The sequence below is a fragment of the Bufo bufo genome, chromosome 2, assembly GCF_905171765.1.
Source record: "Bufo bufo chromosome 2, aBufBuf1.1, whole genome shotgun sequence".
Taxonomy (NCBI): Eukaryota; Metazoa; Chordata; class Amphibia; order Anura; family Bufonidae; genus Bufo; species Bufo bufo.
Window position 1 is genome coordinate 664625560 of NC_053390.1, and position 23733 is coordinate 664649292.

Sequence of the window (23733 nt, forward strand, 5' to 3'; positions counted from 1 at the left end):
GCACCTTCTCCAACTTCCCACTTAGGCTCCGGCCTGGTGCACCTGCCCGACACCTACCACCTCTGCATCTGCCTGTCATTTTCAAAATGACCTTGTGCCAAAGTCCCTAGAGAAGAGCAGTATTTGTGGAAGCTGATATATGGCAGGCCTCAATCAATTGTTAGTTGAAGCTGGTATATCACCCTCAAGCAGTAATTTTGTGGACGCAGGTATATGGAAAACCTCTATCACTATTTTCTGGAAGCTGATATATGGCAGGCCTCAATCAGTTGTTAGTTGAAGCTGGTATATCACCCTCAAGCAGTAATTTTGTGGACGCAGGTATATGGAAAACCTCTATCACTATTTTCTGGAAGCTGATATATGGCAGGCCTCAAACAGTTGTTAGTTGAAGCTGGTATATCACCCTCAAGCAGTAATTTTGTGGACGCAGGTATATGGAAAACCTCTATCACTATTTTGTGGAAGCTGATATATGGCAGGCCTCAATCAGTTTTTAGTTGAAGCTGGTATATCACCCTCAAGCAGTAATTTTGTGGACGCAGCCTCATTCAACTTTTGTTCTTTGGTCAGTGTTTTCCATCAGTGATTGTGAGACAAAACCAGGATTGGAGCCTCCACAGACATAAGGTATAAGGGAAAGATCTGCACCTGTCCTGTGCTTAGAGCCGCACCTGGTTTTGGCTCAAAATCACTGACCGAACACTGATATTTGAATGAGGCTTAACGGAATCATACTGGTGAGGAGTACAAAGACAAGTGTGTCTTGCCTACAGTCAAGCATGGTGGTGGGAGTGTCACGGTTTGGGGCTGCATGAGAGCTGCCATCTTTGGGGAGCTACTGTACAGTTCATTGAGGGAACCATGAATGCCATGTACTATGACTTACTGAAGCAGAGCATGATCCCCTCCCCTTCGGAAACTGGGCCACAGGGCAGTATTGCAACATGATAACGACCCCAAACAGATCTCCAAGACGACCACTGCCTTGCTAAAGAAACTGAGGGTAAAGGTGCTGGACTGGCCAAGCATGTCTCCAGATCTAAACCCTATTGAGCATCTGTGGGGCTTCCTCAAACAGAAAGTGGAGGAGTGCAAGGTCTCTAACATCCACCAGCTCCGTGAGGTCTTTATGGAGAAGTGGAAGAGGATTCCAGTGGCAAACTGAAGCGCTAGTGAACTCCATGCCCAAGAGAGTTAAGGCAGTACTGGAAAAGAACGGTGGCCACACAGAATATTGACAATTTGGGCCCGATTTGGCCATATTCACATAGGGGTGTACTCACTTCTGTAGCCAGTGGTTCAGACATTAAAGGGATTCTGTCAGCTAGTTTTAGCATATAGAGCTGTGTACATGTGCTGCTAAATCGCCACTAGCACCTCCGCAATATACGTTTTCCATAGCCGAGTGCTTTAATTTTGTCAGAAAATGAGGCTAGTAAGGAGCCCAAGGGGCTGTTACCAACGTTTCAGGAGCCCAGCACTGGCCCGCATCCTCCAAATCCCTATCTCCCCCGATGCCACACAGCTGAAGCGCCGTAATCCCGCGCTGTCTATACACTGTGGCCAGACTCGCCTCTGTTCACACTGGTGTCATAGCGCCCATTAGTACATGGGCAATAACAGATACTGAATGACCTCACTGCACACCACCGTTTGCATTTTTGCGGTCCACAAATTGCAGATCCGCAAAGCACGGATACCGGCCGTGTGCGTTCCGCATTTTGCAGAATGGAGTGTCCTGGTCTTTATAGAACAGTCCTACCCCCGTCCATAATGCAGACAAGAAGAGGAAATGTTAAAAAAAAAATAGTGGAACGGCCATGCTAACATACGGAAACGGAAAGCACGTGGAGTAAATAGCGTTTTTTTTTATGCAGACCCATTGAAGCACTTGTTAGGCCTCTTTCACACTTGCGTTGTCCGGATCCGTCGTGTACTCCATTTGCCGGAGGTGCCCGCCGGATCTGTAACAACGCAAGTGAACTGAAAGCATTTGAAGACGGATCCGTCTTCAAAATGCGTTCAGTGTTACTATGGCACCCAGGACGCTATTGGAAAGTCCTGGTTGCCATAGTAGTAGTGGGGAGCGGTATACTTACCGTCCGTGCGGCTCCTGGGGCGCTCCAGAATGACGTCAGAGCGCCCCATGCGCATGGATGACGTGATCCATGCGCTTGGGGCGCCCTGACACCTGACGGTAAGTACACTGCTCCCCGCTACACTTTACCATGGCTGCCAGGACTTTAGCGTCCTGGAAGCCATGGTAACCATTCAGAAAAAGCTAAACGTCGGATCCGGTAATGCGCCGAAACGACGTTTAGCTTAAGGCCGGATCCGGATCAATGCTTTTCAATGGGCATTAATTCCGGATCCGGCCTTGCGGCAAGTGTTCAGGATTTTTGGCCGGAGCAAAAAGCGCAGCATGCTGCGGTATTTTCTCCGGCCAAAAAACGTTCCGTTCCGTAACTGAAGGCATCCTTAACGGATTTCTCTCCATTCAGAATGCATTGGAATAATCCTGATCAGGATTCTTCCGGCATAGAGCCCCGACGACGGAACTCTATGCCGGAAAAGAACAACCAAGTGTGAAAGAGCCCTTACGGGAGCAGAACAAGGAAAATAACGGATGCGCCGGCTTCGGCACATAACTGAACGGAGCCGAAATGACCCTATTGATTATAATGGACAATGCTTTATTACCAGACAAAAAAAAAAAAGGTCCTACAACTGGGACAGAGACGTGAACACAGACTTCTTTCCAGTTCGGGGCAGTGTGAACAGAGGCCGACACAGCAGCGAGCACAGGTCACGTCGCACACTGCATCCTCTCTCCCCCCCTCCGCCGGCATCCATGGAGTGCTCCCAGCGGTGACAGGGCGCTGAGTGATTGCCGCTCCGGCCTGTACTGCGCATGCCGCAGGTGCTCACCGCTCCTCCATCTTCTGCTCCGCACACAGGCGGCCAGCACTGCTACCTACAGAGCGCACAGCATCAGCCAGTCGTCACCGGCGAGCCCGCCTCCATCATGCACGTCTGAGGGGACCTTGACGTTCTGCACCGTAGAAAATGGATGTTGACTCGGCTGCTGCTCGCATCTGAAGAGATCCAGCGTGTGAGCCTCAGGGTGAGTGCATTTCTCGGCACTGTCGCTGCGGTGACGCCTCTGATTTGGAGTGCGGTATCTGGTCCTGGCTAATTAGTCTGGCCAGGCAAATAGCTGCAAGACGCAGCGGAGAGGGAGGTAGCCCGGAGGCTGTTGTCATGGGCAGAGGACGCCATAAAGTTTTTCGGATTTGAAAATGTGCCGCAAGGAGTGCTGGGAATTGTAGTCCGTTTTTTATATTGCTTGTCTTGTAGGCTGAGGTTATTATTATGTATGCTCAGGGTCAAACACTCTCGGCCAAAAGCCTGGATATGAAATGTGTGCAGTGTATGAGCTGCAGATATCAGCCTTACCAGTGAGGATGTGTACAGCCATTACAGCATGCCATCATGTCTGCATAAGGACTGTGTACTGTACCATTATGTGGGCATAAGGACTGTGTACTGTACCATTATGTGGGCATAAGGACTCTGTACTGTACCATTATGTGGGCATAAGGACTGTGTACTGTACCATTATGTGGGCATAAGGACTCTGTACTGTACCATTATGTGGGCATAAGGACTCTGTACTGTACCATTATGTGGGCATAAGGACTGTGTACTGTACCATTATGTGGGCATAAGGACTGTGTACTGTACCATTATGTGGGCATAAGGACTCTGTACTGTACCATTATGTGGGCATAAGGACTCTGTACTGTACCATTATGTGGGCATAAGGACTCTGTACTGTACCATTATGTGGGCATAAGGACTGTGTACTGTACCATTATGTGGGCATAAGGACTCTGTACTGTACCATTATGTGGGCATAAGGACTCTGTACTGTACCATTATGTGGGCATAAGGACTGTGTACTGTACCATTATGTGGGCATAAGGACTCTGTACTGTACCATTATGTGGGCATAAGGACTCTACTGTACCATTATGTGGGCATATGGACTCTACTGTACCATTATGTGGGCATAAGGACTCTGTACTGTACCATTATGTGGGCATAAGGACTCTGTACTGTACCATTATGTGGGCATAAGGACTGTGTACTGTACCATTATGTGGGCATAAGGACTCTGTACTGTACCATTATGTGGGCATAAGGACTGTGTACTGTACCATTATGTGGGCATAAGGACTGTGTACTGTACCATTATGTGGGCATAAGGACTGTGTACTGTACCATTATGTGGGCATAAGGACTGTGTACTGTACCATTATGTGGGCATAAGGACTCTGTACTGTACCATTATGTGGGCATAAGGACTCTGTACTGTACCATTATGTGGGCATAAGGACTCTGTACTGTACCATTATGTGGGCATAAGGACTGTGTACTGTACCATTATGTGGGCATAAGGACTCTGTACTGTACCATTATGTGGGCATAAGGACTCTGTACTGTACCATTATGTGGGCATAAGGACTGTGTACTGTACCATTATGTGGGCATAAGGACTGTGTACTGTACCATTATGTGGGCATAAGGACTCTACTGTACCATTATGTGGGCATATGGACTCTACTGTACCATTATGTGGGCATAAGGACTCTGTACTGTACCATTATGTGGGCATAAGGACTCTGTACTGTACCATTATGTGGGCATAAGGACTGTGTACTGTACCATTATGTGGGCATAAGGACTGTGTACTGTACCATCATGTCTGTGGATGGGCCCAATGTTGTATTATCATGTCCACACAGGGCCCTGTGATTGTACTGTATTTTCAAGTCCAGAGATGGGCTCTATATACTGTACCATTATGTCTCCAGATGGGCCCTATACCTCAGCACCATGTCTGCGGGTGGGCCCTATACCTCAGCACCATGTCTCCAGATTGGACCTATACCTCAGCACCATGTCTGCCGGTGGGCCCTATACCTCAGCACCATGTCTGCCGGTGGGCCCTATACCTCAGCACCATGTCTGCCTGTGGGCCCTATACCTCAGCACCATGTCTGCGGATGGGCCCTATATACTGTACCACCATGCTTGCCGATGGGCCCAATGTTGTATTATCATGTCCACACAGGGCCCTGTGATTGTACTGTATTTTCAAGTCCAGAGATGGGCTCTATATACTGTACCATTATGTCTCCAGATGGGCCCTATACCTCAGCACCATGTCTGCCGGTGGGCCCTATACCTCAGCACCATGTCTGCCGGTGGGCCCTATACCTCAGCACCATGTCTGCGGGTGGGCCCTATACCTCAGCACCATGTCTCCAGATTGGACCTATACCTCAGCACCATGTCTGCCGGTGGGCCCTATACCTCAGCACCATGTCTGCCGGTGGGCCCTATACCTCAGCACCATGTCTGCCGGTGGGCCCTATACCTCAGCACCATGTCTGCCGGTGGGCCCTATACCTCAGCACCATGTCTGCGGGTGGGCCCTATACCTCAGCACCATGTCTGCGAGTGGGCCCTATACCTCAGCACCATGTCTGCGAGTGGGCCCTATACCTCAGCACCATGTCTGCGGATGGGCCCTATATACTGTACCACCATGCTTGCCGATGGGCCCAATGTTGTATTATCATGTCCACACAGGGCCCTGTGATTGTACTGTATTTTCAAGTCCAGAGATGGGCCCTATACCTTACCATTATGTTTCCAGATGGGCCCTATAACTCAGCACCATGTCTGCGGATGGGACCTATACCTCAGCACCATGTCTGCGGATGGGCCCTATACCTCAGCACCATGTCTGCGGATGGGACCTATACCTCAGCACCATGTCTGCGGATGGGCCCTATACCTCAGCACCATGTCTGCGGATGGGCCCTATATACTGTACCACCATGCTTGCTGATGGGCCCAATGTTGTATTATCATGTCCACACAGGGCCCTGTGATTGTACTGTATTTTCAAGTCCAGAGATGGGCTCTATATACTGTACCATTATGTCTCCAGATGGGCCCTATACCTCAGCACCATGTCTGCGGGTGGGCCCTATACCTCAGCACCATGTCTCCAGATTGGACCTATACCTCAGCACCATGTCTGCCGGTGGGCCCTATACCTCAGCACCATGTCTGCTGGTGGGCCCTATACCTCAGCACCATGTCTGCCGGTGGGCCCTATACCTCAGCACCATGTCTGCCGGTGGGCCCTATACCTCAGCACCATGTCTGCCGGTGGGCCCTATACCTCAGCACCATGTCTGCCGGTGGGCCCTATACCTCAGCACCATGTCTGCCGGTGGGCCCTATACCTCAGCACCATGTCTGCCTGTGGGCCCTATACCTCAGCACCATGTCTGCGGATGGGCCCTATATACTGTACCACCATGCTTGCCGATGGGCCCAATGTTGTATTATCATGTCCACACAGGGCCCTGTGATTGTACTGTATTTTCAAGTCCAGAGATGGGCTCTATATACTGTACCATTATGTCTCCAGATGGGCCCTATACCTCAGCACCATGTCTGCGGGTGGGCCCTATACCTCAGCACCATGTCTCCAGATTGGACCTATACCTCAGCACCATGTCTGCCGGTGGGCCCTATACCTCAGCACCATGTCTGCCGGTGGGCCCTATACCTCAGCACCATGTCTGCCGGTGGGCCCTATACCTCAGCACCATGTCTGCCGGTGGGCCCTATACCTCAGCACCATGTCTGCCGGTGGGCCCTATACCTCAGCACCATGTCTGCCGGTGGGCCCTATACCTCAGCACCATGTCTGCCGGTGGGCCCTATACCTCAGCACCATGTCTGCCGGTGGGCCCTATACCTCAGCACCATGTCTGCCGGTGGGCCCTATACCTCAGCACCATGTCTGCCGGTGGGCCCTATACCTCAGCACCATGTCTGCCGGTGGGCCCTATACCTCAGCACCATGTCTGCCGGTGGGCCCTATACCTCAGCACCATGTCTGCCGGTGGGCCCTATACCTCAGCACCATGTCTGCCGGTGGGCCCTATACCTCAGCACCATGTCTGCCGGTGGGCCCTATACCTCAGCACCATGTCTGCCGGTGGGCCCTATACCTCAGCACCATGTCTGCCGGTGGGCCCTATACCTCAGCACCATGTCTGCCGGTGGGCCCTATACCTCAGCACCATGTCTGCCGGTGGGCCCTATACCTCAGCACCATGTCTGCCGGTGGGCCCTATACCTCAGCACCATGTCTGCCGGTGGGCCCTATACCTCAGCACCATGTCTGCCGGTGGGCCCTATACCTCAGCACCATGTCTGCCGGTGGGCCCTATACCTCAGCACCATGTCTGCCGGTGGGCCCTATACCTCAGCACCATGTCTGCCGGTGGGCCCTATACCTCAGCACCATGTCTGCCGGTGGGCCCTATACCTCAGCACCATGTCTGCCGGTGGGCCCTATACCTCAGCACCATGTCTGCCGGTGGGCCCTATACCTCAGCACCATGTCTGCCGGTGGGCCCTATACCTCAGCACCATGTCTGCCGGTGGGCCCTATACCTCAGCACCATGTCTGCCGGTGGGCCCTATACCTCAGCACCATGTCTGCCGGTGGGCCCTATACCTCAGCACCATGTCTGCCGGTGGGCCCTATACCTCAGCACCATGTCTGCGAGTGGGCCCTATACCTCAGCACCATGTCTGCGGATGGGCCCTATATACTGTACCACCATGCTTGCCGATGGGCCCAATGTTGTATTATCATGTCCACACAGGGCCCTGTGATTGTACTGTATTTTCAAGTCCAGAGATGGGCCCTATACCTTACCATTATGTTTCCAGATGGGCCCTATAACTCAGCACCATGTCTGCGGATGGGACCTATACCTCAGCACCATGTCTGCGGATGGGACCTATACCTCAGCACCATGTCTGCGGATGGGCCCTATATACTTTACCATCATGTCTGCGGATGGGCCCTATATACTGTACCACCATGTCTGCCGATGGGCCCTATATACTGTACCACCATGTCTGCCGATGGGCCCTATAAACTGTACCACCATGTCTGCCGATGGGCCCTATATACTGTACCACCATGTCTGCGGATGGGCCCGATATACTGTACCATCATGTCTGCGGATGGGCCCTATATACTGTACCATCATGTCTGCGGATGGGCCCTATATACTGTACCACCATGTCTGCCGATGGGCCCTATATACTGTACCACCATGTCTGCCGATGGGCCCTATATACTGTACCACCATGTCTGCCGATGGGCCCTATAAACTGTACCATCATGTCTGCCGATGGGCCCTATATACTGTACCACCATGTCTGCCGATGGGCCCTATATAATTTACCATCATGTCTGCGGATGGGCCCTATATACTTTACCATCATGTCTGCGGATGGGCCCTATATACTGTACCATCATGTCTGCGGATGGGCCCTATATACTGTACCATCATGTCTGCGGATGGGCCCTATATACTGTATCACCATGTCTGCGGATGGGCCCTATATACTGTACCACCATGTCTGCCGATGGGCCCTATATACTGTACCATCATGTCTGCCGATGGGCCCTATATACTGTACCATCATGTCTGCCGATGGGCCCTATATACTTTACCATAATGTCTGCGGATGGGCCCTATATACTGTATCATCATGTCTGCGGATGGGCCCTATATACTTTACCATCATGTCTGCGGATGGGCCCTATATACTTTACCATCATGTCTGCGGATGGGCCCTATATACTGTATCACCAGGTCTGCGGATGGGCCCTATATACTGTATCACCATGTCTGCCGATGGACTGTATATTAAGAGCGCTGTTTTTTTATTACACGTGACCTTAAGTGAGGTTTCTCTAGAATTTATTGCTGCAGAAATACTGTAAATAATTCAGAATGACTGGAAATCAATGCGATTTACGGACATTTCCGTGGAGAATGAAAGAGCCATTTTAATGGCTGGGATAAACCCACGTAGATTTTCCGGAGCCTATATATTAGGGAATTGCTTAAGCAGCAATTCCTAGATTTACCTCTGTCGCTGGAATTGTAGTGATTTAAAAAATAAAGCAGTTTTACCGCAGTCTGTATCTGCTGTGATATAGGGCTCATGCACACGAACGTTGGATGTTTTGCGGTCCGCAAATTGCGGATCCACAGGACATGGATACTGGCTGCGTGCATTCTGTATTGCAGAACGGAACAGCTGGCCCCTAATAGAACCGTCCTATCTTTGTCCGTAATGCGGACAAGAATAGGACATGTTGTGTTTTTTTGCGGACACGAAATGCACATGGAGTCAATTCGCAAAAAAAAAAAAAAGGAACGGACACAGAAAAAAATAAGCTTGTGTGCATGAGCCTATAGGCGGAATGCAGGCTGCATTAGACAGGGGCCTGTATTCTGCACAGCCTTTGTATCACTGAATCACTATTGATTGGGAATGGAGCAATCCCATAATAATAGTAATAATAGATATACAGGGAAATATGGACAAAATATTTGTCTTGTGTGTATACAGTAGTCAGCTGGATGTGTCTTAGGGAATTGCCATATATGCAGCTCCCTCCAGACATCCTGTCAAAGCGATTGTCCGATATGTCACAGACACGTGTGGTAAAGTCTGATGAAATGAGCGGTCCATAGAGCGCAGACCCATTGGCACTGCCCAGAGATTCATCTTGTGTGTCCATGTGTGGTACTCGCTCGTTTTTAGGCCTCGTTCACAGAAGTGGATTTTGTGTCTATGTTTGGAAGGTCCTAAATACTCAGCTATTGGTCAACATAGCTAAGTTCTTATACCATCATATTTCCAATATACAGCATGAAATGTCACTTTTTATAATGTTTTTTTTTTTACTCAGAAGTCATTGGGACCTGAAGAAGTGCAATGTGTATTTACTGTACCTCTCCATCTTCACGTCTGTACAGGTGACGCAATAGAAAACACAACAGTGTATAATATGGATAGAGTAACCCTAACGCCTCTTTCACACGGGCGTTGCGGGAAAATGTGCGGGTGCGTTGCGGGAACACCCGCAATTTTTCCGCGCGAGTGCAAAACATTGTAATGCGTTTTGCACTCGCGTGAGAAGAATCACGCATGTTTGGTACCCAAACCCGAACTTCTTCACAGAAGTTCGGGCTTGGGATCGGTGTTCTGTAGATTTGTATTATTTTCCCTTATAACATGGTTATAAGGGAAAATAATAGCATTCTGAATACAGAATGCTTAGTAAAATAGCGCTGGAGGGGTTAAAAAAAATAATATAATAATTTAACTCACCATAATCCACTTGATCGCATCTCCTTCTGTCTTCATCTTAGCTGTGTGGAGGAACAGGACCTGTGGTGACGTCACTCCGGTCATCACATGTTCCGTCACATGATCTTTTACCATGGTGATGGATCATGTGATGGACCATGTGATGACCGGAGTGACGTCACCACAGGTACTGTTGCTCCACACAGCTAAGATGAAGACAGAAGAGAAGCCGGCTCTGCGATCAAGTGGATTAAGGTGAGTTAAATTATATATATTTTTTTTAACCCCTCCAGCACTATTTTACTACGCATTCTGTATTCAGAATGCTATTATTTTCCCTTATAACCATGTTATAAGGGAAAATAATAATGATCGGGTCTCCATCCCGATCGTCTCCTAGCAACCGTTCGTGAAAATCGCAACGCATTCACACCACACATGCTTGCGATTTTCACGCAACCCCAATCACTTCTATGGGGCCTGCGTTGCGTGAAGAATATAGAGCATGCTGCGATTTTCACGCAACGCACAAGTGATGTGTGAAAATCACCGCTCATGTGAACAGCCCCATAGAAATGAATGGGTCGGTATTCAGTGCGGGTGCAATGCATTCAACTCGCGCATCGCATCCGCGCAGAATACTCGCCCGTGTGAAAGGGGCCTAAGGGTACTTTCACACTTGCGGCAGAGGATTCCGCCAGGCAGTTCCGGCTATCCGGATGCAAACTGATGCATTTGTCAACCAGATCCGGATGCGGATCCGTCTGATAAATGCATTGCACTACCGGATCCGTCTTTCCAGTTGTCATCCGGAAAAACTGATCCGGTATTTATCTTTTTCACATTTTTAAAGGTCTGCGTTCCAGAACACTTGGGGCTGGGTTCGGCATTAATGCATTTCAATGGAAAATAATGCCGGGTCCAGTATTCCGACAAGTGTTCAGGATTTTTGGTCGGAAAGAAAACTGCAGCATGCTGTGGTTTTTTTCTCCGGCCAAAAAACGTAAGAGGGTCTGAACTGATGCATCCTGAACGGAATGCTCTCCATTCAGAATGCATTAGGATAAAACTGATCAGTTTTTTTCCGGTATTGAGCTCCTGTGACGGGACTCAATACCGGGAAACAATAACACTACTGTAAAAGTACCCTTAGGCCTCTTTCAAACGAACAATACGGATTCTCTCAGAGTCTGTTCAGGGAAAAACCTGGTGGTTTTTCATGCAATTTCAGTCAGTTTTGTCTGCGATTGCTTTCAGTGTTGTTTTTTCCACGCGGGGGCAGCTTTTGATGCATTTTTCACGCGCGTGAAAAAAAAATCTGAAGAATTACGACCTACACCTCCTAGCAACCATCAGTGAATAAGGCATTGCATCCGGATGCCTTCCGTTTTTCACACAGGCCCCATTGACTTCTATGGAGTCAGAGCTGAGTGAAAAATGCAGAATATAAAACATGCTGAACGTTTTCCTGAACGCAGCGATGGTGCGTGAAAAGTGTGTGTGTTTGCTTCACACATCACGTCCGGATGACAAACTCGCTTGTGTGAAAGAGGCCATGTTCTCAGGGCAGGTTTACAGGTGTCTGCATTGCTGTAAGTTGCGACAAAATGTTGCATGGCGTTTCAGAAATTTGGTGCATCTTTGAGCCTCAGGGTACTTTCACACTAGCATTTTTCTTTTCCGGCACTGAGTTCCGTCACAGGGGCTCAATACCGGAAAAGAACTGATCAGTTTCATCCCCATGCATTCTGAATGGAGAGTAATCCGTTCAGGATGCATCAGGATGTCTTCAGTTCAGTCATTTTGACTGATCAGGCAAAAGAGAAAACCGTAGCATGCTACGGTTTTATCTCTGGCGAAAAAAACTGAAGACTTGCCTGTAAGCCGGATCCGTCCTTCCGGTCTGCGCATGCGCAGACCTTTAAAAATGAGAAAAAATCAAATACCGGATTCGTTTTGCCTGATGACACCGGAAAAACGGATCCGGTATTTGAATGCATTTTTGTGACTGATCAGGCATTTTTCAGACTGATCAGGATCCTGATCAGTCTGAAAAATGCCTTATCAGTCAGAAAAAATGACATGCGTTTGCATACAGTTTGCCTGATCAGGCAACGGAACTGCCTGCCAGGAAATCAAACAACGCAAGTGTGAAAGTATCCTTAGGGCCCCTTCGCACCTAGTCTTTTGATGCAGAAATTTTGGTGAAGAATCAGCGCCAAAACCCTAGCGGTGGCCGTGCAGATTCCACTTATTACTGTTTTTAATGAAAGGCTGCACTCGTCCCCTCAGCACTGAATCGACCCCTGTCCTCCCTCTGGTCCTGGCACGACTTGAATTCCTCTGCCGACGCATAGCGCAGGTCAGCTCGCTTCACTTCAGGGTTGAAAGTTGGAGATTCAAGAGGTTGTCTGGCCTTGGAGCCGACAAACCCTACGGTCTTAACGTTGGTCCACTCGTCAGTCCGTGGTCCTGCCAGTGGAGGAAATCTGGCACATGCAGCTCCGTCAGCTGCACAGCACTTTTGGCCCCAACAAGCTGCAGTGTTCAGTATTTTTGGATTCTGGAGATGTGACAACTTGCGAGTTGCGTTGCGACCTCATTCACTTCCATTATGCTGTTCGGTTGCACTGCTACACATTGATCTTTGGTCGCGTGACATTTGTTGTGGCCAAACTTGCTGTGTAGCCCCAGCCTAAATCAGCCGGACAGGCTTTCCAGGCCCACTGCTTCCCACCCACTTTTCAAAACTGTGCTGAGTGGTGTAAAAATGTAAAATGTATGTGCAAGTTAAGCCCAAAAAGTCACGCAGTCCAATTTTGCAACTTTTTCCAGCCAGAATTCTGAAGTGTAGTGCTTGACATATTCTCCCCATGTGCATATGCGATTGGGGGCTGTATAGGGTTGCCACCAAAATACTGACCAAATTTACATGGGTACAGACGGGTGTGCGTTTGGGGATGTGGTTTAAAGGGGTTTTCAAAGTGTTTTATACGGATGATGAGATCTATATATCATACTTACCTCAGTATAGGTCATCGACATCTGATTGGTGGAGGTCCAAAATCTGCGGCACAGAGATCTGGCCACCTGATCTGGCATAAATGGCAAGAATCAACTGGACACAAACAGCAGCATGCAGCTGTTTGTGTCCTGCCGCTTCTTGGTATTTTTGCCGGAATGCAGCCGGATCTCCGCCAGACCTCATTATACTTAATGGGGCTGGTGGACTTTCTGTTTGCACCCGGCAGTGCCGGATACTGAGCATTCCGGCAGAATCGCTGCAGATGTGTTTAGCTTTCCTTTCTTCTGATCCATCAGAAGAACAGGAAGAGAAAAAGAAACGCATCTGTTATTTTGAGCATCAGGTCTGATCAGTTTGTGTCAGTTCTGTCAGAGATCCGTAAATAACTGACGGGACAGACACAAACTGATTAGAACTCATGCACAAAAAAAGACGGATCAGTTATTTTAGGTGTAAACTAACTGATGCTAGCTTATCATAACTGATGCTCAAAATAAGGCTACTTTCACACTAGCGTTAATATTTTCCGGTATTGAGACCCGTCATAGGGTCTCAATACCGGAAAAAAAATGCTTCCATTTTGTCCCCATTCATTGTCAATGGGGGCAAAACGTAACTGAACAGAACGAAATGCTCCAAAATACATTCCGTTACGTTCTCATACCGGAGAGCAAACCGCAGCATGTTGTAGTTTGCTTTCTGTCCTGGGATGCGAAGCAAAATGGGGACGGATCCATTTTCTCTGACAAAATCTGACACAATAGAAAACGGATCCGTCCACCTTTGACTTTCAATGGAGTTCATGATGGATCCGTCTTGGCAATGTTAAAGATAATACAACAGGATCCGTTCATAACGGATGCAGATGGTTGTATTATCAGTAACAGAAGCGTTTTTGCTGATCCCTGCCTAAGGCTACTTTCACACTAGAGTTTTTTGCGTATCCGTCATAGATCTGCAAAAACGCTTTTGTTACAATAATACAACCGCATGCATCCGTCATGAATGGATCCGGTTGTATTATGTCTTGTATAACCAAGACAGATGCGTCATGAACAGACATTGAAAGTCAATGGGGGACAGATCCATTTCTATTGTGTCAGAGAAAACTGATCTGTACCCATTGACTTACATTGTGTGTCAGGACGGATCCGTCTTTCTCCGCACCACATTGCGGACAGAAAAACACTGCTTGCAGCGTTATTCTGTCCGCGATGGGGACCTAACCAAACGGAACGGAATGCATTTTGGTGCACTCCGTTTTGTTCAGTTCAGTTTGGTCTCCATTGACCATGAATGGGGACAAAACTGAAGCGTTTTCATGCGCTATTGAGATCCTATGACAGGAAAAAACTTATATGGCGCCCATTGGCTTACAATGGTTTTAGTGCCAGATCCGGCATGTTCATTTTCGATATAATTCAGCCGATTTGTATTCTTTAAACGGATGCGTTTTGCTGTGCATTTAGGATCCCCTGCCGGATCTCAAAATCGGACAGCAAAAACGCATACTGTATGTGAAAATAGCCTAATTCTGACGCTTTCTCTAAGCACTGAATCGACCCCTGCTTCTCCCTTTGGTTCTGACACTACTTAAATTCCTCTGCCGACGCACAGCGCAGATCAGCTCGCTTCACTGCAGGGTTGAAAGTTGGACATTCAAGAGGTTGTCTGGCCTTGGAGCCGACAAACCCTATGGTCTTAACGTTGGTCCACTCGTCAGTCCGTGGTCCTGCCAGTGGATGAAATCTGGCACATGCAGCTCCGTCAGCTGCACAGCACTTTTGGCCCCAACAAGCTGCAGTGTGAAGATGTGACAACTTGTGAGTTGCGTTGCGACTTTATTCACTTCCATTATGTGCAAATAAGAGTCACACGTTCCAATTTTGCAACTTTTTCCAGCCAGAACTCTGAAGTGCAGGTCTTCATACAGTCCTGATCAAAAGTTTAAGATCACTTGAAAAATGGCAAAAAATCATATTTAGCATGGCTGGATCTTAACAAGGTTCCAAGTAGAGCTTCAACATGCAACAAGAAGAAATGGGAGTGAGACAAAACATTTTTTGAGCATTCAATTTAATGAAAACAACGAATAAACTGAAACAGGCTGTTTTTCAGCTGATCAAAAGTTTAGGACCACACCTCCAAAAAAATACTACCCCCCCCCCCCAAACTGGAACTGTTGTCCATTTTTGTAAACTTCCCTTGCCATCCATCCCCAAAGGTTCTCAGTTGGATTTAGATCAGGGAACACGCAGGATGGGCCAAAAGAGTGATGTTATTCTCCTGGAAGAAGTCCCTTGTCCTGCGGTCATTGTGTACTGTAGCGTTGTCCTGTTGAAAAACCCAGTAGTTACCACACAGACGAGGGCCCTCAGTCATCTGGACATAGCCAGCGGCCGTTTGACGCCCCTGCACTTCCTGAAGCTCCATTGTTCCACTGAAGGAAAAAGCACCCCAGACCATTATGGCGCGCCCTCCACTGTGGGATCTGCTTGTCATGCCAGTAACGTTGGAAACCATCAGGACCATCAAGGTTCAATTTTTTCACATCAGAGAATAAAACTTTCCTCCACCTTTGAATGTTCCATGTTTGGTGCGCTCTTGCAAAGTCCAAACGAGCAGTTCTGTGGCGTTCAAGGAGACGAGGTCTTTGAAGACATTTTTGTTTTTGAAGCCCTTCAGTCTCAGATGCCGTCTGATGGTTATGGGGCTGCAGTCAGCACCAGTAAGGGCCTTAATTTGGGTCAAGGATCGTCCAGTGTCTTGACAGACAGCCAATTGGATCCTCCGGCTCAGTGCTGATGACATTTTTTTGGGTCTTCCACTTTTTTGTTCCATAACCCTCAGGATCATTTAAGAAATTCCAAATGACTGTCTTACTGCGTCCCACCTCAGCAGCGATGGCGCGCTGTGAGAGACTCTGCTTATGCAAGCAGGGTTGGGCGTCACTCAATATCGGGCATCAAATAGACGAGGACAAAATTAATGTCTGAAAGTTATCTTATATTTGCAACAAATTGTATAAAATTGCACATAAAATACATAAAATACTCTAAAACACACATATAGCCTCCTGGGAATCACTCATATAACCTCCTGGCGATCGCTATGCTGAACCACTATATAAGTTGCCAGAGTCCATAATGTATCAATGTCCTTGAAAGTTCATGTAGCGATCAGCAAAAATGGAGATAAAAGGAAATTATATAATTCACAAGAGGTACTTTACCGCTCCTTCAGGCCGCTTGTTATCAGAAGTACGTCTGCTCTACTTTGAGCTGTGAGGACCTGTAAGTTCAGTCTTTTGCATAGGAAGTTCCCCGTTCACTGGGTAATGCTTTAGAATGTAGTCCGTAACTTTGACCTTCCAGGACCTTCCTGTGGCGTCCCACGTGGTTTCACTGAATAGGTCAGGTGACTTACAATTTCCAGGCGGGGTTTTTGAACTTGTACAGCGTCCGACCGTGATTCTGAAGATCTTCCTTATATTGTCCCACACTGTCTCTTAGCCATACGCGTTTCGAGGTCAGTCGCCTCTTCCTCAGTTCAACAACCCGACCACGTTCCAAAAGGGAGAGTTTTTTTTTGCCTTTGCCATCACAACGTGTGACTACCTGACAGAAAATGACAATGAATCCACATCTTTGCACAGATTTGGCCTTTTAAAGGCATGTGGTCCTAAAATTTTGATCAGCTGAAAAACAGCCTGTTTCAGTTTAATTTTTATTTTCAATTAATTGAATGCTTAAAAAATGTTTTGTCTCATTCTCATTTCTTCTTGTTGCATGTTGAAGCTCTACTTGGAACCTTGTCAAGGCCTCTTTCACACTTGCGTTGTTGGGATCCGGCATGCACTTCCGTTGCCGGAGGTGCCCGCCGGATCCGGAAAAACGCAAGTGTACTGAAAGCATTTGAAGACGGAACCGTCTTCCAAATGCTTTCAGTGTTACTATGGCACCCAGGACGCTATTAAAGTCCTGGTTGCCATAGTAGGAGCGGGGGAGCGGTATACTTACAGTCCGTGCGGCTCCCCGGGCGCTCCAGAATGACGTCAGAGCGCCCCATGCGCATGGATGACGTGATCATGCGATCACATGATCCATGCGCTTGGGGCGCCCTGACGTCACTCTGGAGCGCCCGGGGAGCCGCACGGACTGTAAGTATACTGCTCTCCCACTCCCCACTACACTTTACCATGGCTGTCAGGACTTTAGCGTCCCGGCAGCCATGGTAACCACTCTGAAAAAGCTAAATGTCGGCTCCGGCAATGCGCCGAAACGACGTTTAGCTTAAGGCCGGATCCTGATCAATGCCTTCCAATGGGCATTAATTCCGGATCCGGCCTTGCGGCAAGTGTTCAGGATTTTTGGCCGGAGCAAAAAGCGCAGCATGCTGCGGTATTTTCTCCGGCCAACAAACGTTCCGTTCCGGAACTGAAGACATCCTGATGCATCCTGAACGGATTTCTCTCCATTCAGAATGCATTAGGATAATCCTGATCAGGATTCTTCCGGCATAGAGCCCCGACGACGGAACTCTATGCCGGAAGACAATAACGCAAGTGTGAAAGAGCCCTAAGATCCAACAATGTAAAATATGATTTTTTGCCATTTTTCAAGTGGTCTTAAACTTTTGATCAGGACTGTATATTCTCCCCACGTGCATATCCGTTCTGGTTTGTTGCTTCCTATGCCAGACACAAAACAGAAAAAAGTGTTTTTGTGTGCGGCGTGGGAAACTGAACATGCTGGGTCTGGCACCAAAAAACATGTAAGTCAATGTTGCCAGGTCTGTTTTTTCCGTGTCTGAAAAAAACTGATCCGGCGCCCATTGACTTACAATGGTTTTAGTTGTATTATTCAAACAGATTCGTTTTGCTGTGGTTTTAAGAGCCCCTGCCGGATCTCAAAATCGGACAGCAAAAACGCATATGTGAAAATAGCCTAAATCGTTTAATTTTTCTGTTGTTCTGATGGGTCAGAAGAACGGAAAGCTAAATGGTGATGTGAACCCAGCCTAAGATGTGTCTTGCTACCATCTGGGCATTTTCCAGGTTCCATGTCAGGCACTGGTCGATGGGGAGCTTGCTCATTTGTTCACGGCTTCGTTGACTGTTACCAACTTTAGCCCTCACCCAAACTTCCATTTTTCCCGAACACATGCTGTCTGCTTTCTTTTACGGACCGCATACTGATCCATTTATTTTTAATGTTTGTCCACATTTTTGTGATTTTCTGTGGTCCGTGTGTCTGCAAAAAAATCCACCGATGCATGCATTACTTTCATCCATGCCCCGGACTGCACACGTCCATTGAAGTCTATGGGTTCGTTAAAATCACGGAGACAATACGGAAAGCATCCATGGTGCGTCTGTTTTTCACGGAAGCCAGATAGAAAATGCTCATGAAATTAATTTTTATCTGTGCAATGTCCGTGGTTTATGAATGACACACGGAGAGTAAAAGCTGACAGATGGACTGACCACGGATCCTTCACGGACATCTTCACGGATTATGTAAGGATGTTTTAATTCACGTATGTCATACTGACACGGAAGTGTGGACGAGGCCTTACTCTATACGTTATCTTTTGTGTGTGTATGTGTGTGTGTGTGTGTGTATATATATATATATATATATATATATATATATAATTATTATTATTATTATTTATTTTTTTCCCAGTCGTCTTCATGACAGCACATCCTGACTGAGACTGACTTGAGTCTATAATAGCATCTGAGAATATAGCTTTAGTGGCTGTTACTGAGACATGGTTCAATGAGAGTAATGGATATGTGGAGAGAATCTCTAAATCGCACATCCTCATACCTATGCTTCTGATATACAACTGTTTTCAATTATCAGCATTTCTTATGATAAAACATGGCTATACAGCGATGCTATCAATCATTTGCTGTGCACTATAAAGAGGCAATTAGTATACAGTTTGATCAAAGCGCATAGGCCCACTAACCGCGACAAGGATGCCTCTTGTTTAAGTGGGAACCTACTCTAACCATGGCGCAGAGCCGTGCGGCGACCGACACGCCTCCACACCGCTCCAGCAGGCAATGGGATCCAGCAGCCGCACAGCGGCCCCACTGTACAGTGAGGCCACATGGGCCCCGGGTCCCATCACTCCACCAGCACGGCACAGAAGCAGAGACGGCCGCCGTCCAGCGCCGCATATAGTGCACAGCAAATGATTGATAGCATCGCTGTATAGCCATGTTTTATCATAAGAAATGCTGATAATTGAAAACAGTTGTATATCAGAAGCATAGGTATGAGGATGTGCGATTTAGAGATTCTCTCTACATATCCATTCAATGAGAGTAATGACTGGGATATAACAATACCAGGATTCTCTCTATATAGGAAAGACAGAGAAGGCAAGAAAGGGGGAGGGGTGGCCCTGTATGTGAAAGATAGCATAAAATCTAATTTAATTCAAGTTAGCGAGACCCATTTAGAGTCAGTTTGGGTTACGTTGCAGCTTGATAATCATAAGGTAACTCATGTAGGTGTGATATATAGACCACCTGGCCAAGTCAAAGAATTAGATGATCTACTAGTTGAGGAAATAGCTAAAATGACATTGAAAGGGGAAGATGTCATTATGGGAGACTTTAATCTTCCTGATGTAAACTGGAAAGCCAAAATAGCTAGTTCTGCCAGGAGTACAGATATTTTAAATTCCCTACTGGGATTATCTCTACAGCAAGTAGTTGAGGAGCCAACCCGGAAGGAGGCCATTTTAGATTTAGTATTCACAAATGGGAATTTGGTATCTGATATTACTGTAGGGGAAAGCTTGGGATCTAGTGATCACCAGTCAGTGTGGTTTACTATAAGTACAGTGACTGAGTCACACCACACAAAAAAAAAAGTTTTAGATTTTAGAAAAACTGACTTTTCGAAAATTAGATTAGTGGTATACGAGTCCCTATCAGATTGGAACAATTTCAATGGAGTCCAGGAGAAATGGGACTACTTAAAAGTGGCACTATTGAAGGTAACAGATAATTGCATTAGGCTTGTCAGTAAAAGCAAAAAAGGAAGAGACCACTGTGGCAGAAGTGGCCAAAATCATTAAAAACAAAAAAATAGCATTTAGTAATTATAAAAAAACAAAAAGAAAAAACGAGGATGACAGGGAAATTTATAAGATTAGGCAGAGAGAGGCCAAGCAAGTTATAAGAGCTTCTAAAGCACAGGCAGAAGAGAAATTAATAAGTTTGTGGTGGAACAGGCACTCTATCACCCGGAACTGTTAGTAGAAAGTTATTGTTTATTAATTGTCAATTGATAAACAATAACTTTCTACTAACAGTTCCGGGTTATAGAGTGCCTGTTCCACCACAAACTTATTCATTTCCATACTCCTGTAAGGACTGTGGGGTAGTCCTGGTACATGAGCACCTAGATCCATAAGGCACTGCGCCACCAATGTTTTTACTATTAGCCGGGATTGGGGTGGGGGCGCACTGCGCCACCAATGATTAATACTGGGGGGCTTGGGGGGGGGGGGGGCGCACTGCGCCACCAATGAAGATAAGTCTCTCATTTATATACAGGAGGCGGGAGCTGGCTGCAGAATCCCATAGCCGGCTCCCGACCTCTATGAGCGGTAGCTGCGATCCGCGGCACCTGAGGAGTTAACTACCGCGGATCGCAGCTATCGCTTATAGAGGCCGGGAGCCGGCTATGTGATTCTGCAGCCAACTCCCGCCTCCTGTATATGAATGAATGAAAGGCTTATCTTCATTGGTGGCGCAGCGGCCACAGCCCCTCCCCTCCTCTTGTCTTCTCTTCTGTCATTGGCGGCAGCGGCAGCAGCAGCACAGGGGGAGGAGACACTGCTTCCTTCTCCCCTGTGCTGCGGAGGGAACACAGAACTCGCTGAGAGCAGCGCGTTCTGTGTTCCCCATACGTTATCGGTATATCGGCAAAATAGATGCCGATACCGATAACGTTCAAAATCCTCAATATCGGCCGATAATATCGGCCAAACCGATAATCGGTCGATCCCTAGGATATACCCAAAGCTATTAAAAGAGCTTAGCGGTGTACTAGCAAAACTATTAACAGATTTATTTAACCAATCACTGGTAGCAGGAGTCGTCCCAAAAGATTGGAAATTAGCAAATGTTGTGCCCATTCACATTAAAGGTAGTAGGGAGGAATCGGGCAACTATAGGCCAGTAAGCCTGACATCAATAGTGGGGAAATTTATGGAAACCATACTAAAGGAGAGGATTGTGGAACATCTAAAATCCCATGGATTGAAAGATGAAAAACAGCATGGGTTTACTTCAGGGAGATCATGTCAAACTAATCTTATAGATTTTTTTGATTGGGTGACTAAAATAATAGATGGCGGAGGTGCAGTAGACATCGCTTATCTAGACTTTAGTAAGGCTTTTGATACTGTCCCACATAGAAGGCTTATCAAGGACATAGTTTTAAATTAGAGGGGCAAAGGTTTAAAAGTAATATCAGGAAGTATTACTTTACTGAGAGAGTAGTGGATGCATGGAATAGCCTTCCTGCAGAAGTGGTAGCTGCAAATACAGTGAAGGAGTTTAAGCATGCATGGGATAGGCATAAGGCCATCCTTCATATAAGATAGGGCCAGGGGCTATTCATAGTAATGGTTCTTATCTGCCAAACACAGAGAGGTTTAAATTGCCCCCCCCCCCCCCCATTCCCTCCACCACCAGTATTTTTCCTGTCCTGCCAGAGAAGAAGAGTTTCAAGTTCCTGAGAGGTACTGGGAGACTCGCTGGGTTTTCTGGCAGAACATATTTTACTTTTATTTATTTTACATGGAGTCGCTTACTTCTATCAGGCCGAGGCTCGAATCCAGTGTCTGGCCCTCCCTCCCTCCATCAAGGCCTGTGCCCGGGATCGAACTGTGGGGTCCCCGGTAAAATTCCTGATTGCGGCGGCCCAGGTGGCTTATATGCACAGAGGCATGGGCGGCCGGAGCGACGCTATGACGCAATTCCCTCTGGCCACTGGGTGGTGACGTCTGACGCGGGGGTGTGGCCGAGCGTACTGTCGTCACATCCAGCGTCCCGCGCCCTGGCACAGGGCCTGGGGAAACATGGCGTCCGGCACCATACAGCCTCTACTGAGAGTGAAACAGCGGCAGCAGCTAAGGCAGCAGAAACAGCGTGGACGGGACTACCGCAATGAGCACCCCTACCACTCCGGGCTCAGGACAGTGAGTAGCCTGACTTCAGGCCCCCTCTTGTGCTGGATACCCTGCTGTGGCTGACCCTTCTTTCCCTTGCATTGTTCAGGGAGAAAAGGAGTCATCCTCCTCTGCTAAATTAAAATCCAGGAAATTTGAGTTATGCTCCAAACGTTTACCTTCACCTGGGTTTAAGCCCCTTTGTAAAGAATGTACATCTAAAGTAATTAAAGGGAAATCTTCTAGTTTCTTGGAGGAAATTAGAGCAGACTGCACGCCTTCTTTTACCAGAAGTCTATCTTCAGCCTCCCACAGGCCCCCTCCCCCGCCAGTTTACAGGGAAACTCTTAACGTGGATAGTGACTCTGATTCTGTGTACCTGGATCTGTCCGATCCTGAGATTAGTTCAAAACTGTTTGATTCGGATGAAGATAATGAGTATAAAAGGTTCTTATTTAATCCGGATGATATTGAGGAATGTATTAAAGCAATCAGAGCAACTAGCCAAATGGAAATTCCTAGGAAACCTAAATCCGTACAGGAAGACATTTTTGGGGGGCTGGGGGAGAGACCCAGATCAGTATTTCCAGTGCCTGATAATGTGCAAAAATTAATAAAAGCAGAATGGCAGAAACCAGAAAAGGGTTCCTTTATCCCCCAGGGCATTAAAAGACGCTACCCATTTGAGGAGGAGGATTGCACTGATTGGGAAACTATCCCCAGGGTGGACTCACCTGTGGCGAAAGTTGCTAAGTGCACAGTGCTTCCCTTTGAAGATGCGGCCCAGCTAAAAGACTCCATGGATAGAAAAGTGGAGAGTCTTCTAAAAAGAACCTGGGAGGCCACAGCAGCTTTACTGAAACTGGGGGTAGCTGCGACTTCTGTAGCCCGCACTCTAAATGACTGGCTAGAACAGTTGGAGATTGATTTAGTGAATAAGACCCCGAGGGACCAAATATTAGGTAGCCTGCCACTACTAAAGATGGCGACCAGTTTTTTTAGCAGATGCCTCAGCTGAGTCTGTTCGCCTTTCTGCCCGAACTGCAACACAATACGCAGAGTACTTTGGTTAAAAGCCTGGTTAGGGGACATGGCGGCTAAAAATAAGCTAATTTTCCTACCCTTCCACGGTCAATATGTGTTCGGTCCGGACCTTGACAAGATCTTGCAGAATGCCACTGATAGAAAAAAAGGGTTTCCGGAGGACCTGTCGCGGTTCAAGA

At 47.5% G+C, this 23733-nt stretch overlaps 1 protein-coding gene across 2 annotated transcripts in view; it reads left to right on the plus strand.

Annotated features, from left to right (window-relative positions):
• Positions 1 to 2816: 2816 nt before the first annotated feature.
• The window catches only part of GLRB (glycine receptor beta), a 121758-nt gene continuing 100841 nt past the window's right edge, over positions 2817 to 23733 (plus strand). For both annotated transcript variants that reach the window (XM_040418584.1, XM_040418583.1), the window contains exon 1: positions 2817 to 3127. The gene's annotated coding sequence lies outside the window, so the exon portion shown is untranslated. The remainder of the gene's footprint in view (positions 3128 to 23733) is intronic.